The sequence below is a fragment of the Balaenoptera physalus genome (genome assembly GCF_965194825.1).
Source record: "Balaenoptera physalus genome assembly, chromosome: 1".
In the NCBI taxonomy this organism is placed as follows: domain Eukaryota; kingdom Metazoa; phylum Chordata; class Mammalia; order Artiodactyla; family Balaenopteridae; genus Balaenoptera; species Balaenoptera physalus.
In genome coordinates this window covers 56,979,513-56,994,856 of record NC_138882.1, presented here as the reverse complement: position 1 = coordinate 56,994,856, position 15,344 = coordinate 56,979,513, and the positions used below count along the sequence as shown (strand labels likewise).

General features: G+C 37.4%; 1 protein-coding gene across 5 annotated transcripts in view; it reads right to left on the bottom strand.

Moving 5' to 3' along the window:
• COP1 (COP1 E3 ubiquitin ligase) overlaps positions 1-15,344 on the bottom strand; it is a 271,776-nt gene that overhangs the window by 237,398 nt on the left and 19,034 nt on the right. The gene's annotated exons all lie outside the window — the stretch shown is intronic.

Genomic DNA, 15,344 nt, shown 5'->3' with positions numbered 1-15,344 from the left:
AACGAATTTCCTGAGTGATAAATTTACAGTTCCAATTTCAATAACTTTTCTAGGTAGTGACGATGCTAATGATAACTAATACTTAACACAAACTATGCATGTCCATTAAAACAATGACATATATTAACTCACTTAATCCTTTCAACAGCATAGGTACCTATTACTAGACCCACTTTATAGATAAGGAAATTGAGACACAGAATGTTAAAAGTCACACAGCTAGGAAGTAACACAGCCAATTTTCAAACTCAGATCCATGTTCTCAACCACTATTCTATACTACTTCCAGATACCATGAGTTAAATATCAAGTCATACCAACTATGCCACATGTTCTGGCCAAGGAAAGGGGGTTATCAATCTCTGAGAGGGTACGGGCTACCAGAAAAATGCAAAGCCTTGTAAGAAGCAATTTCCCTTTATCCTTCCCGGTTCCTCCCTCCAAAAACTCTGATGAAGTCTCCAGAGATACAACCATCTTGCGATCATGAAGACAACAACCATAAGCTAAGAAGACAGGATATGGGTTCCTTGATAACATCCTTCAGCAGCTGCATCATCCATGGATTGTCAATCTCTGGACTACACATTACATGAGAAAAGTAAATCCTAACTTGCTTAGGCCAGTAATTATCAAGTTTCCTGTTACTGGTACACAAATCCAATGCTTATTGATGTCACGTGACAATTAAACTGTAAATGAAAATTTACCCATTCCCTTCAAGAAAAGTTTCCTGGGCATAAATACTATCTTAGAATGTGAGGTTATAAATAAGTTATAAAATCTCAATGTTGCACAAGCTCAGAGTTTCATCATGTATAGTGTGCTGGCTTAGACTGCACTGGTTTTGTCAGTCTTTACTCTCCCAGACTCAGAATAAAGGGAAATCTCCTGAATGTGGGGATTTGGTAATTTTTCTTTTGGAACAAAGTCCATCTTGCTCCTGCCTGATGAAGTTAAGGAAGCAGGGCTGGGGCTCCCTCCTGAGGACATGTGGATGAGCTGTGGAGGCTGCTCTGTGATCTCAGTTTGCAACTAAACAATGCTGAAGAACAGATCTGAGATAGACAAATTTCATTTCACACTGGTACAGTGGGTGCTCAGGCAGGTATCTTAAGGCCCAAAACCCAGAGTAGAGGCAATATTTATCCCCCAGCCCCTTAAAGACTTTATTTTTTTAGAGGAGTCTTCATTTGCAACAAAACTGAAAGGATGGTATAGAGATCTCCCCTGCCCCTACATGTTCACAGCCTCCCCTATTATCATCACTCACCAGAACAGGCATTTTTTTTAACCAAGCATGAACCTACATTGACACATCATAATCACCCAAAGTCCAAAGTTTACCTTAGAGTTCATTCTTCATGTTGTACATTCTATGGGTTTAGGCAAAAGTATAATGACATACACCCACCGTTATAACATCATACATATTATTTACACTGCCCTAAAAATCCTCTATGCTTTGCCTATTCGTTTCTCTCCCCTTACCCACATTCACTGATTTTTTTAGTCTCCATAGTTTTGTTTTTTCCAGAAAGTCATATAGTTGGGACTATACAGTATGTAGCCTTTTCAGATTGGCTTCTTCCACTTAGTAATATGAATTTAAGGTTCTTCCATATCTTTTCAAGGCTTGATAGCTAATTTCTTTTCAGTGCTGAATAATATTCCAGTGACTGGGTATACTGTGGTTTATTTATCCATTCACCAACTGAAGGACATCTTGGTTGCTTCCAAGATCTGGCAATTATGAATAAAGCTGCTACAAGCATCTTTGTGCAGGGTTCTTTGTGGTCCTAAGTTTTCAACTCCTTTGGGTAAATACCAAGGAGTATAATTGTTGAATCGTATGCTAAGAGTAGATTAGTTTTGTAAGAAATCAACCAAACTGTCTTCTGAAGTGCCTGTACCATTTTTATCCCAACTAACAAAATATGAGGGTTCTGTTGCTCCACATCCTCCTCAGTATTTGGTGGTGTCAGTGCTCAAGATTTAGCCATTCTGATAGGTGTTTTAGTGCTGTCTTGTTGTTATTTTCATTTGCATTTCCCTGATGGCTATGATGATATGGAGCATCTCTTCACATGCTTATTTACCATGTGTATATCTCTGAGGTGACAGTCAAGGTCTTTGGTCCATTTTAAAATCAGGTTGCTAGCAGAAACAAAAAGAACTACAATCCTGCAGCCTGTGGAACAAAAACCACATTCACAGAAAGATAGACAAGATGAAAAGGCAGAGAGGTATGTACCAGAGGAAGGAACAAGATAAAACCACAGAAAAACAACTAAATGATGTGGAGATAGGCAATCTTCCAAAAAAAAATTCATAATAATGATAGTGAAGATGATCCAGGACCTTGGAAAAAGAATGGAGGCAAAGATCGAGAAGATGCAAGAAACGTTTAACAAACATCTAGAAAAATTAAAGAACAAACAAACAGAGATGAACAATACAATAACTGAAATGAAAAATACACTAAAAGGAATCAATAGCAGAATAACTGAGGCAGGAGAACGGATAAGTGACCTGGAAGACAGAATGGTGGAATTCACTGCTGTGGAACAGAATAAAGAAAAAAGAATGAAAAGAAATGAAGACAGCCTAAGAGAACTCTGGGACAACATTAAACGCAACAACATTCACATTATAGGGGTCCCAGAAGGAAAAGAGAGGAAGGACCTGAGAAAATATTTCAAGAGATTATAGTCGAAAACTTCCCTAACATGGGAAAGAAAATAGCCACCCAAGTCCAGGAAGCGCAGAGAGCCCCATACAGGAGAAACCCAAGGAGAAACACACCGAGACACATAGTAATCAAATTGACAAAAATTAAAGACAAAGAAAACTTACTGAAAATAGCAAGGGAAAAATGACAAATAACATACAAGGGAATTCCCATAAGGTTAACAGCTGATTTCTCAGCAGAAACTCTACAAGCCAGAAGGGAGTGGCATGATATACTTAAAGTGATGAAAGGGAAGAACCTACAACCAAGATTACCCTACCCAGCAAGGTTCTCATTCAGATTACATGGAGAAATCAAAAGCTTTACAGACAAGCAAAGGCTAAGAGAATTCAGCACCACCAAACCAGCTCCACAACAAATGTTAACGGAATTTCTCTAAGTGGGAAACACAAGAGAAGAAAACAACCTACAAAAACAAAGCCACCAAAATTAAGAAAATGGTAATCAGAACATACATATCAATAATGACCTTAAATGTGAACGGATTAAATGCTCCAACCAAAAGACAAAGGCTTGCTGAATGGATACAAAAACAAGACCCATATATATGCTGTCTACAAGAGACCCACTTCAGACCTAGGGACACATACAGACTGAAAGTGAGGGGACGGAAAAAGATATTCCATGCAAACGGAAATCAAAAGAAAGCTAGAGTAGCAATACTCATATCAGATAAAATAGACTTTAAAATAAAGAATGTTACAAGAGACAAGGAAGGAAACTACATAATGATCAAGGGATCAATCCAAGAACAAGACGTAACAATTATAAATATATATGCACCCAACATAGGAGTACCTCAATACATAAGGCAACTGCTAACAGCTATAAAAGAGGAAATCGAAAGTAACAATAATAGTGGGGGACTTTAACACCTCACTTACACCAATGGACAGATCATCTAAACAGAAAATTAATAAGGAAACACAAGCTTTAAATGACACAACAGACCTTATAGATTTAATTGGTATTTATAGGATATTCCATCCAAAAACAGATTACACTTTCTTCTCAAGTGCGCATGGAACATTCTCCAGGATAGATCACATCTTGGGTCAGAAATCAAGCTTCAGTAAATTTAAGAAAACTGAAATCATATCAAGCATCTTTTCTGACAACAACGCTATGAGATTAGACATGAATTACAGGAAAAAAACCATAAAAAACACAAACACATGGAGGCTAAACAATATGTTACTAAATAACCAAGAGATTGGGCTTCCCTGGTGGCTCAGTGGTTGAGAATCTGCCTGCTAATGCAGGGAACACGAGTTCGAGCCCTGGTCTGGGAAGATTCCACATGCCACGGAGCAACTAAGCCCATGAGCCACAACTACTGAGCCTGCGCGTCTGGAGCCTGTGCTGCACAACAAGAGAGGCCACGATAGTGAGAGGCCTGCGCACCATGATGAAAAGTGGCCCCCGCTTGCCGCCAACTAGAGAAAGCCCTCGCACAGAAACGAAGACCCAACAGAGCCAAAAGTAAATAAATTAACTAATTAAAAAAAAAAAAAACCAAGAGATCACTAAAGAAATCAAAGAGGAAATAAAAAAATACCTAGAGACAAATGACAATGAAAACAGGATGATCCAAAACCTATGGGATGCAGCAAAAGCAGTTCTAAGAGGGAAGTTTATACCTATACAAACCTATCTCAAGAAACAAGAAAAACCCCAAATAAACATAACATTACACCTAAAGGAACTAGACAAAGAAGAACAAACAAAACCCAAAGTTAGCAGAAGGAAAGAAATCATAAAGATCAGAGCAGAAATAAAGGAGAGAGAAAAAAAGAAAACAATAGCAAACATCAATAAAACTAAAAGCTGATTCTTTGAGGAGATTAACAAAACTGATAAACCATTAGCCAGACTCAACAAGAAAAAGAGGGAGAAGACTCAAATCAATAAAGTTAGAAATGAAAAAGGAGAAGTTACAACAGACACTACAGAAATACAAAGCATCCTAAGAGACTACTACAAGCAACTCTATGCCAATAAAATGGACAACCTGGATGAAATGGACAAATTCTTAGAATGGTATAACCTTCCAAGACTGAACCAGGAAGAAAGAGAAAATATGAACAGACCAATCACAAGTAATGAAATTGAAACTGTGATTAAAAATCTCCAGGACAAGATGGCTTCACAGGGGAATTCTATCAAACATTTAGACCAGGACCAGATGGCTTCACAGGGGAATTCTATCAAACATTTAGAGAAGAGCTAACACCTATCCTTCTCAAACTCTTCCAAAAAATTGCAGAGGAAGGAACACTCCCAAACTCATTCTATGAGGCCACTTTCACCCTGATACCAAAATCAGACAAAGGTACTATAAAAAAAGAAAATTACAGACCAATATCACTGATGAATATAGATGCAAAAGTCCTCAACAAAATACTAGCAAAGAGAATCCAAGAACACATTAAAAGGATCATAGACCATGATCAAGTGCATCCCAGGGATGCAAGGATTTTTCAATATACACCAATCAATTAATGTGATATACCATATTAACAAATTGAAGAATAAAAACCATATGATCATCTCAATAGATGCAGAAAAAGCTTTCAACAAAATCCAAGACCCATTTATGATAAAAACTCTCCAGAAAGTGGGCACAGAAGGAACCTACTTCAACATAATAAAGGCCATATACGACAAACCCACAGCAAACATCATTCTCAATGGTGAAAAACTGAAAGCATTTCCTCTAAGATCAGGAACAAGACAAGGATGTCCCATCTCACTACTATTATTCAACATAGTCTTGGAAGTCCTAGCCATGGCACTCAGAGAAGAAAAAGAAATAAAAGGAATACACATTGGAAAAGAAGAAGTAAAACTGTCACTGTTTGCACATGACATGATACTATACATAGAGAATCCTGAAGATGCCACCAGAAAACTACTAGAGCTAATCAGTGAATTTGGTAAAGTTGCAGGATACAAAATTAATGCACAGAAATCTCTTGCACTCCTATATACTAATGATGAAATATATGAATGAGAAATTAAGGAAACACTTCCATTTACCACTGCAACAAAAAGAATAAAATACCTAGGAATAAACTTACCTAAGGAGACAAAAGACCTGTATGCAGAAAACTATAAGACACTGATGAAAGAAATTAAAGATGATACCAACAGATAGAGAGACATACCATGTTCTTGGATTGGAAGAATCAATATTGTGAAAATGACTATACTACCCAAAGCAATCTACAGATTCAATGCAATCCCTATCAAATTACCAATAGCATTTTTTACAGAACTAGAACAAAAAAATCTTAAAATTTGTATGGAGATACAAAAGACCCCGAATAGCCAGAGTAGTCTTGAGGGAAAAAAATGGAACTGGAGCAATCAGACTCCCTGACTTCAGACTATACTACAAAGCTACAGTAATCAAGACAATATGGTACTGGCAGAAACACAGAAATACAGATCAATGGAACAGGATAGAAAGCCCAGAGATAAACCCACGTACCTATGGTCAACTAATCTATGACAAACGATGCAAGGATATATACAATGGAGAAAAGACAGCCTCTTCAATAAGTGTTGCTGGGAAAACTGGACAGCTACATGGAAAAGAATGAAATTAGAACACTCCCTAACACCACACACAAAAATAAACTCAAAATGGATTCGAGAGCTAAATGTAACACTGGGCACTATCAAACTCTTAGAGGAAAACATAGGAAGAACACTCTTTGACATAAATCACAGCAGGATATTTTTTGATCCACCTCCTAGAGTAATGGAAATAAAAACAAAAATAAACAAATGGGACCTAATGAAACTTCAAAGCTTTTGCACAGCAAAGGAAATCATAAACAAGACGAAAAGACAACTCTCAGAATGGGAGAAAATATTTGCAAATGAATCACAGGACAAAGGATTAATCTCCAAAATATATAAATAGCTCATGCAGCTCAATATTAAAAAAACAAACAACCCAATCCAAAACTGGGCCGAAGACCTAAATAGACATTTCTCCAAAGAAGACATACAGATGGCCAAGAAGCACATGAAAAGCTGCTCAACATCACTAATTATTAGAGAAATGCAAATCAAAACTACAATGAGGTATCACCTCACACCAGTCAGAACGGGCATCATCAGAAAATCTACAAACAACAAATGCTGGAGAGGGTGTGGAGAAAAGGGAACCCTCTTGCACTGTTGGTGGGAATGTAAATTGATACAGCCACCATGGAGAACAGTATGGAGGTTCCTTAAAAAACTAAAAAAGAATTACCATATGACCCAGCAATCCCACTACCGGGCATATACCCAGAGAAAACCGTAATTCAAAAAGACACATGCACCCGAATGTTCATTGCAGCACTATTTACAATAGCCAGGTCATGGAAGCAACCTAAATGCCCATCAACAGACGAATGGATAAAGAAGTTGTGGTACATATATACAATGGAATATTACTCAGCCATAAAAAGGAAAGAAATTGAGTCATTTGTTGAGACGTGGATGGATCTTGAGACTGTCATACAGAGTGAAGTAAGTCAGAAAGAGAAAAACAAATATCGTATATTAACGCATGTATGTGGAACCTAGAAAAATGGTACAGATGAGCTGGTTTGCAAGGCAGAAGTTGAGACACCGATGTAGAGAACAGACATATGGACACCAAGGGGGGAAAAGCGTGGTGGGGTGGGGATGGTGGTGTGCTGAATTGGGCGATTGGGATTGACATGTATACACTGATGTGTGTAAAATTGATGACTAATAAGAACCTGCAGTATAAACAAACAAACAAAACAACTAAAAAAAAAAAAAAAAAAGACACATGCACCCCAATGTTCATTGCAGCACTATTTACAATAGCCAGGTAATGGAAGCAACCTAAATGCCCATCGACAGACTAGTGGATAAAGAAGATATGGTACATATGTACAATGGAATATTACTAAGCCATAAAAAGGAACAAACTTGGGTCATTTGTAGAGATGTGGATGGATCTAGAGACTGTCATACAGAGTGAAGTAAGTCAGAAAAAGAAAAACAAATATTGTATATTAACGCATATATGTGGAACCTAGAGAACGGTACAGACGAACCGGTTTGCAGAGCAGAAATTGAGACACGGAAGTAGAGAACAAACGTTTGGACACCAAGGGGGGTAAAGTGGCAGGGGGTGTGGGTGGTGGTGTGATGAACTGGGAGATTGGGATTGACACGTATACACTGATGTTTATAAAATAGGTGACTAATAAGAAAATAAATAAACATTAAAAAAAATTTTTTAAATAAATCAATCAGGTTGCTTTCTTACTGTTGAGTTTTAAGAATTCTTTGTATATTTTAGATAAAAATCCTATATGAGATATGTCTTCTAGAAATATTTTCTCCAGATCTGTGGCTTATCTTTTCATTCTCCTGACAGTGTCTCTCACCTTGAGGAGAAATTTTTAGTTTTAAAGAAGTTCTGTTTTTTGATCCTTTCTTTCATAGATCATGCCTTTGGTGTTGTGTCTAAAAAGTCATCACCAAACTCAAGGTTATCTAGATTTCCCTTGTTATCGTCTAGGAAATTAATGGTTTTGCATTTTACATTTAGGTCTGTGATACACCTTGATGTAATCTGGTGAATAGGGATAAGGTCTGTTTTTAGATGTTTTTTTGCATGTGGATGAACAGTTGTTCCAGCACCATCTGCTAGAAAGACTACCTTTTCTACACTGTTTTGCTTCTGTTTTTGTCAAAGATCAGTTGACTACATTTACGTGGGTCTATTTCTGGGCTCTCTGTTCGTTCATATTGAACCGTCTACTCTTTTGCCAACACCACATTGTCTTAATAACTCCATATATTATTTTGATTTTAAAAAACTGTTCCTTTGGATGAAACTCTGTTGTCCCAATAATGGTTAATTTCTAAAACTCAACTGTTAAGTGAACAAGAGTAAACATTCCAATTCTTCTATTACAGAAGGTCTAGATATTAAAACACCAACCTTTTAAACCGCTAATAAAGTATTTTTAAGATTTGGGGGAAGAGATCTTTCTGTTCCCAAAGTAAGTATGTTTGCAAGTCTGAGTAACAATACCATCACATCTGTTTTATACTGCACTAAATGAAGCTTAGAAGCAAGATGCAAAATATCTTAACAGACTCATCTCTCAGTCTAGACTTCCAACAGTGCCAACAATAAATATTTTAGGACTGGCCTTAGCAACCAGAATGAATCAACTGTGAATACTTATCAATACTCTCTCAGAAAATTCCAAAAATCTTAAAACAGTCATATGTTTAACAAATTATATATTAGGTACTGACTATATACCAGACACTGTTCTAGATACCAAGGACAGAGAGGTGAATAAAACAAACAAAAATCCCTCATGGTTCTACAATCTAGTGGAAAAGACAGATAATAAATGAGATAAATAAGAAAGAACTTATTCAGTAAGGCTAGATAGTGATAAATGATAAGGAAAAAATCAAGTAGGGAAGGGGGATAGGAAGTGTTGGGTTGGGTTACATAGAGTAGTCAGAGAAGCTTCAATGAGGAGTTGACATTTGAGTAACTATTTCTAGATAGCAGGAAAATGATCCACACAAAAATCTGGGGCAACCACAACCTAGCAGTAAGAGTAAGTGCAAATGTCCTGAGGTGCCATGTTCAAAGACTAGCAAGATGGTCAGTTTAGAGTAGACTAAGCACGTGGGAAAATAGTAGAATATGAAGCCAGGGAGGTAACAAGGGGTCATATCAAAGAACTTCCTTAAATCAAGTTAAGGACTTTGGCTTTTACAGTGAATAAAACAGGAATTCACTGAAGGATTTGGAACAGAGGAGTGATATGATTTGACACTGTGATGAACCATATCACTCTACCCTATATGTTGAAAGAAGACTTAAGGAAAGCAATTGTAGAAACAGAAGCTATTATAATAATTTGGGTGCTGGATTAAACTAAGTGGGTAGCATAGCAATAGGGTTAGTCAGAATCTAAATATAGTTTGAAGGTAGAGCTTTGGTTTCCTATGGATTAGATGTTGGGTATGAGGGAAAAATGAATCAAAAAATTTGGCCTGAAAACAAAAAGAATTGACAATAGGTTTATTTCACATAGAGCTCTATCACCCATTAGTTTATTTAAAAAAAAAAAAAAACAAAGAGCAGGACATGATATAACTTGTCATATAATATGTTCCACTGATAGTAAAAATTGCATGCAGTACCTAAAAATTACTATCAGATCAGTTTCAACAAGCAGTTTTTAAGGAATGGCTTCTGAATACCATGTGAATTAAAGAGAAGAAAGTCTCCATTCTTTTCACCAAAAGCTAGCTTTTTAATCACATTAAAGGTCAAGACTGCCAATAAAAATGGAATTCAACTGAAAGTAATCCTAGCTATGCTACCTAGAGCTTTCTGACTTTGGACAAGTAGTTTAATCTCTCTAACCCTGTTTCCTCATTGGTATAACTGGGATGATATTTACATCCTAGAATCACTGTACCGATTAACAAAATATCTATTAAGTACTTAGTACAATTCCTAGTATACAACATTAAATAAATGGCAGAATACACAAAAAGAAAAAAATGGAAAAATCTGTATCAATGATACAAATGTGGGAAGAGTAGAATCCACCCAAGCTAAAAACCTGAAGGAATTCCTATTAGAAAAAGGCACAATAAATCTTCATGACGTTGGGCTTGGCAATGGTTTCTTAGATATGACCCCAAAAGCATGAGCAACAGAAGAAAAAATAGATAAATTGGACTTATTCAAAATTTAAAACTTTTGTGCATCAAAGGACGTTGTGAAAAAACTCAAAAGACAACCCACATAACTGGAGAGAAAATTTGCAAATCACATATCCAAGAGGAGACTTATACCCGGTATATATGAAGAACTCTTACAACTCAACAACAGAAAAATAAACAACCCAATTTAAAAACTGGGCAAAAAGCTTGTACAGATGGTCTCTGACTTACAGTGATTTGAGTTACAATTTTTTGACTTTATGATACACATTCAATAGACACTGTACTTCAAAAAGAAAAAATTTTTTTGAAGAAATACCTACAATAGAATAAAGGAAGAAAAGGACTAACTGATCACTCCCCTTCCCAAGAAAGGGTTGAAATATGCAGGAAATATAGAAATACAGAGGAGATCCTAACAAAACACAACTAACTCTTCCCAATTTTGTTTTTTGTTTTTGTTCTTTTTCTTGGCCATGATGTGCGGCAGGCGGGATCTTAGTTCCCCAACCAGGGACTGAACCCGTGACCCCTGCAGTTGGAAGTGTGAGTCCTAACCACTGGACTGCCAGGGAATTCCCAACTCCCAGCTCTTCCCAATTTTGAATAGCAAGAACATACCCAGAGTAGGTTCTGGGAAAAACTGTAAACAAACAACTTAGAACCCCTTCTACTCTGCCTATCAATAGCACTGAAAGACGATGAGCTAGAAGACCTAAGCATAAGTACAAGCATAGCAAGTATATGAATTGGCAGCCAGGCTAAACATTATACGGACACCTGAAATTTTATACAACCCCCAAAACTTTATACAGACCCCCAAAAATGTTTATGGACATCCCTCAAAACTTTTTATGGACATCTGACAAAGTGGCAGCATCAAAAAGGGGGAAGAAATCACAAATGGATTAAAGCCCCTGCTGTGACCATTCATGTCTCTTGTAGCACCATAACACAAGCAATTCTTGTAAATCAACATATAAGACAGAAAATCCAATAGAAAAAAATGGGAAAGAATGTCAATTCCTAATTCACAGCAGGGGAAAACACACTGCCTTTCAAGTACGTGGAAAGATGTTCCAACTCACTAGTAATGAAAAAATGCGAATTAAAATAATAAAATAACACTTTACCCCCATTAAGTTATTAGAAAATTAGAATACCAAGTATGTTAGGGAGGATATGGAGAAACAAGAATCTTCATGAAGAGTTACTCTAACTAGCAACCTACATTGCATATTCATATACTTATGACCCAGTAATCCCACTCTTGAGATTATTTGTAAATAGTTACAGATATAAACACATACACATCCTGGAGTATATGTGTAGCATGTGTGTACATATATGTAAATATACACGTATAGCTGTGTTTCCATTTATGTATATATATGTGGCTCTGTGTGTGTCTGTGTATGTATGTGTACAGCTAAGAGAGAAACATCCACATCTGTCAATAGGGAATACCTATGAGGATACTTGCAACAAACTGGATACTTCTTGTTACAGCAGGGAATTAGAGGCAGCCTTAATGCTCAAAATTACTAGAATGGAGAAATAAAATGTACCTAGATATATACTACAAAACTTCATGCAACAGTCAAAAGGAATGAACCAAAGGTACATGGAGCACCATTGCTGGATATTTTGTCAAGTGAAAATAGAAATTAAAATAAGATCTGTGACACAGTACAATTTACATAAAATTAAAATACAAAAAAATCTATTTCACAGGTATACATACATTACATTCAAAAACATATAAATCACAATAGAATAGAAAACCAAGAGAATAGGTCAGGAGAATAAGAAATGAAGTAAGGGGGGCTTCCCTGGTGGCGCAGTGTTTGAGAATCTGCCTGCCGATGCAGGGGACACGGGTTCGAGCCCTGGTCTGGGAGGATCCCACGTGCCACGGAGCAGCTGGGCCCGTGGGCCACAACTGCTGAGCCTGCACATCTGGAGCCTGTGCTCTGCAACAGGAGAGGCCGCGATGGTGAGAGGCCAGCGCACCGCGATGAAGAGTGGCCCCCGCTTGCTGCAACTAGAGAAAGCCCTCGCACAGAAACGAAGACCCAACACAGCCAAAAAAAAAGAAATATATATATAAAAAAAAAAAAAAAAAAGAAATGAAGTAAGGGGAGGAATACAATACCTTATTCAACAGAATCTAAAAATGACATCAATAATAAGATGTACCATCATATGCAACTAAAAAAGAAACAACTCTGCTAATTAAACTATGATAATACTTTATCAGTTAGGAATTTTACTCTTTTCTAAAAAGTTCTTTTAGACTTAAACAAGTTTTATCATACACCACTCTTGTGGAAAAAACACACATATACTTATATATAATTAGGTTTTCCGGGACTTCCCTGGTGGCGCAGTGGTTAAGAACCTGTCTGCCAATGCAGGGGACACGGGTTCAATCCCTTGTCCAGGAAGATCCCACATGCTGCAGAGCAACTAAGCCCGTAGGCCACAACTACTGAAGCCCGCGCACCTAGAGCCCATGCTCTGCAACAAGAGAAGCCACCACAATGAGAAGCCTGCGCCCCACAACGAAGAGTAGCCCCCACTTGATGCAACCAGAGAAAGCCCACGCACAGCAATGAAGACCCAACGCAACCAACCAAATAAATAAATAAATAAATAAATATAAAATTTTAAAAATAATAATAATAATTAGGTTTTCCAACAAATTCTCATTCTTCGGGGTCTAACTTTTCTGAATCACTTTTTGACTAAGTCACTGATATACAGATTTTTCCACATAATATTGTCTATTACTTTGGTAAAGTATCCTTTACTGAGAGAATCCATAATAGAACTAACTAAAAGCCACTGTTCTTGGGATTGTAAGCCAAGTTTACGTTCAGTCAGCTCACCTACATTTGACTCCAGCTTTAGGAATGTTGCTAAACACTTCTAATTCACCAAATTCCAAAATCTCCTCCACCTCTCTCTCCCACATTCAAACATTTAGTTCACAGGGAATAAAACAGTAATTCACAATTGTCTGAGAGACTTTCTTCCAATCTGCTGAAATATATATTCATATTTTGAGGCAGGCATTTTCTCTGCTGACACATCTGTATGAAATGACAGCTACCTCCAACTGTCACCTAGCCAAGAAGAATTTTCCTTAATTCCATCATCTGTAACATATAACCCAATTTTCAAATATGTCAAAGTGTAAATGAAGCAAAAATTAGAATCAAAGAAATATGACAAAGTAAAACAAAGCAAAAGAGGAGCCTTGGGTGGTGAATGAACAATGTGAACACGATTAGCTCATGATTAGCACTTGAGGTCAAAATTTAACTGACGCGAACTTACTGTCTTACTATACACACTTAGAAAATGGGGGAGAGGGATAAGATAAATGAAGCAACTGCTTTTAGACACTGGACACTAAGCAACACAGTACTGAGATCTCTGAGGGAAGGGGAACAAATGAAGTGAACACTATCATAGATTCAGCTTTCTGCCTTCACAGAAAGTTTCACAGGCCCAAGGAGGGAGCACACAAGCAGAGCACCACAATCTTACTGAGTTCAGGAAGGATAAAGGGGAAAGAATTTACAGGGCAGAACACCAGAGACGGAGGAGCTACAAGAAGAAACTCCTAAAAAATCTACATAGTGTTCACATGAAGTTCATTGTTGAATACTAGTCACACATGCCCAAGGTAAAACTCCATAAGATCACATCATCAGAGACAAAGGATCATTTCCATGGGTTCATTAATACATGAAATACAAGTTAAGAAAAGAAGCAGTGAATCAGAAGATGTCAACAGACAGTATCCAAATTAAAACACAAAGGGAAAAAAAGAAAACAGAGCATCTATGGGCTATAGGTCAATATCAAATGAATCAAAAGAAATACATGAAGAGACAGTGGCTAAAATTTTTTTAAGTAACAACAACAAAAAAAGACATTTTACCACATATCCAAGAAGTTCATAAAACCCCAACCAGAATTTTAAAAAACAAAAAAAACACCCTGACACATACAATGCATTTAAACTGATAAAAACAAAAATGAAGAGAAAATCTTGAAGGCAGTCATAGAAAAAAGACATATCACATATAGAGGAACAAAGATAAGAATACAGCAGACCTCTCATCAGAAACTATACTAGCCAAGAGAGTTCGGAGAGCTTCCAGATTGGTTAACACTTGGAGATTTGGGGAGAGTGGCACACTTGGAGATGGCGTAGATGCTCTGCACCCTTTCCCAATACCTTGTGCTATGCATCTCTTCCATGTGGCTGTTCCTGAGTTATATCCTTTCATAGTAAACCAGTAATAGTCATTATCCAACTTTTAGAGGTGATGGATCATCTGCAAGAGGGGAACTGGTTGCTGCAATACTCCATAAAGGAAGTACCTATTTCAACTCTTTTGCCCATTTAAGAAAACTGGGGTGGGGAGAGTGGCCAAGATGGTGGAATAGAAAGACCTTGAGCTCACCTCCTCTCATAAGCACACCAAAATCACAATATGCAGAACAACCATCTTTGAAAAAGACTGAAACATACCAGAAAAAATTTCTACAATTAAAGACATAAAGAAGGAACCCCAAGAAGACCAGTAGGAGAGGCAGATTCGTGATATAATCAAATCCCATACCTCCTGGGTGGGTGACCCACAAACTGGAGAATAATTGTATTACAGAGGTTTTCCCACAGGAGGGAAAGTTCTGAGCCCCAAGTCGCGTCCCGCAGCTCAGGGGTCCAGCACCAGGAAGAAGAGCCCCCAGAGCATTTGGCTTTGAAGGCCAGTGAGGCTTGATTACAGGAGCTCCACAGGATTGGGGGAAATAGAGACTTCACTCT